Consider the following 2,161-nt stretch of genomic DNA (forward strand, 5'->3'; position numbering starts at 1 on the left):
TGAACTACTGCACAGTGAAATAAACCATCAACAAAATGAAAAGGCAACCTACGGCATGAGAGAAAATACTTGTAAATCATCTATCTGATAAGAGGTTAATGTCCAAAATTTATAAAGAGCTTATACAATTTAAATGCAAAAAACCCCAAAACAATCTGATTAATAAATGGGCAAGGAATCTGAATTTTTCCAAAGAAGACATACAGATGGCCAATGGGCACATGAAAAGGCACTCAGCATCACTAACCATCAGGGAAATGCAAATCAAAAACACAGTGAACCACCCAGGGGGAGCTGCCGGGGAAGCCCAGGTACAAAAGGCAGCATGGTGCCAGGTCCCAGGTCAGCAGCTCCCAGCGGTGGCTGGTGGCCTCCAGCTCCTGCTCCTGAGCTGCGCCTGTAGCCTGGTGCCTGCAGCACGGGAGGTGAAGTTGGCCTGTTTAGAAGATGTGGACTTGCCACGCCCTGCCCCCTGGGACCCACAGGTCCCCCTACGCGGTCTCCTGGACCAAGCTTACAGAGAGGTTGTAGGTGCCCCAGGAAGACCTGTGATGCTCTCAGCAGAGGGGCTCTTCAGAGGCCCCCAGGGAAAGGCTGTGTTCCCTGAGGATCTGGAACACTACCAGCTGCAACTCCGGGACCTACCGTGCACTCTGGTGGATCCGGAAGGGCAGAGAAACCTAAGGGGCACAGTGATCTTGAAAGTGACAGGATGCTCTAAGGGATGCAAAGAAGAGACTTTAAAGAAATGCAGAGCTGAGACTGTCCTGCTATTGGCTCTGGTCATTTTCTACTTAACACGCATCATTTTCACTTGCAAGTTTGCACGACAGCAGAGTATTTTTCCAGACTTTTCTAAACCTGCCATGGAACATGCTTTTCTCCCAGTCATCTCCCCAAATAAGCATTTGGAGCAAGTGACTTCACAAGACAGAGCTGGTGTGAGCAGAATTTCCGCACAATGTTTTTATAAGGTCAAATGCTCAGTGGTGCGCCTCTGTGTCTCACTGAACAGGAGCCCCACACTGAAGATGGCATCCTTTCTGTGAAGCTCTTTGCTTGACCGAAACATCCAACAGTGGATCCCGCCCCACTTTTTGTGAGCAGAGCCTTGAAAATTACGACATGACCACAAAGCATGGGGCCGCCTGCAGGGTGCTCTCCAGTGCTGCTTCTTCATGACCTTCTTAACATTTTATTCAGCTATCTATTCAACCTCTTGGCCATTTTTTTTTTTTCAGTCCTAGAAAAGCTATGGTGAGATGCAGTTGGAAAAGGACCTTGGGAAATATGAATGCCTGGAGCTGGCCCTGTGTAGGCTCTTGAGGACCGCTGTCCTCTTCCACATCTGGAAAACATCCCTGAGTGTGCTCTGTTTTCTTGTCCAAGCCCTGGTGTTTTGTGTCTGGGAGAAATTGACAGGCCAAGCTGTGAGACACGGAGAAATATTCAGCAAATAATTTCCCGGCATGAAGGTCCTGCTATTACCAAGGAGTATGATGTGTACATAGAAATAGCAGGTCGATGAACTGTCCCCACCAGGGCCTTTTTATCTGGGAAAGACATCCATAAAGAAGCAATAGTGAGGGACTTCCCTGGTGGCACAGTGGTTAAGAGTCCACACTCCTAATGCAGGGGGCCCGGGTTTGATCCCTGGTGAGGGAACTAGATCCCACATGCATGCCTCAACTAAAAGCTCACAGGTCACAACTAAGGAGCCTGTGAGTCGCAAATAAGGAGCCTACCTGCTGCTGCAACTAAGACCTGGTACAACCAAATAAATAAATAAATATTAAAAAAAAAAAAGCAATAGTGAAGAGTGGCACAATTCTTTTTATATCTGTGTATACTTGTCAAAGAAGGATTTGTGTTTCTTCTCCTTTTGAAATCGGAATCTTCAGTTAGATATGGTTGTTAACTGACAAGCAGCCTGCATGTGGAAGGCAAGAAGAAGTTGGAGACGGTAACAATAGGAGAGAGAGCTATTTAGTGACCTGATGGAAAAGCTGGACCAATCATGCAAACTAGGGTGCTGGCCCCAGTTGTCCCACTACTCAGCAGTCTGATCGTGGACAAGATCCTTTAGGTTTCTGCTTTCTCAGCTGCAAACCAAAAGGTTGTTGTATGAGTTGATTGAAAAAATGTATGTGGAAATGCTTTG

The 2,161-nt window shown here is 46.9% G+C and overlaps 1 pseudogene; it reads left to right on the forward strand.

The window, feature by feature from the left end:
- Positions 1 to 257: 257 nt before the first annotated feature.
- LOC130836248 (CD83 antigen-like) lies at positions 258 to 945 on the forward strand (annotated as a pseudogene).
- Positions 946 to 2,161: the final 1,216 nt, after the last annotated feature.

This window comes from Hippopotamus amphibius, chromosome 1, assembly GCF_030028045.1.
Source record: "Hippopotamus amphibius kiboko isolate mHipAmp2 chromosome 1, mHipAmp2.hap2, whole genome shotgun sequence".
In the NCBI taxonomy this organism is placed as follows: domain Eukaryota; kingdom Metazoa; phylum Chordata; class Mammalia; order Artiodactyla; family Hippopotamidae; genus Hippopotamus; species Hippopotamus amphibius.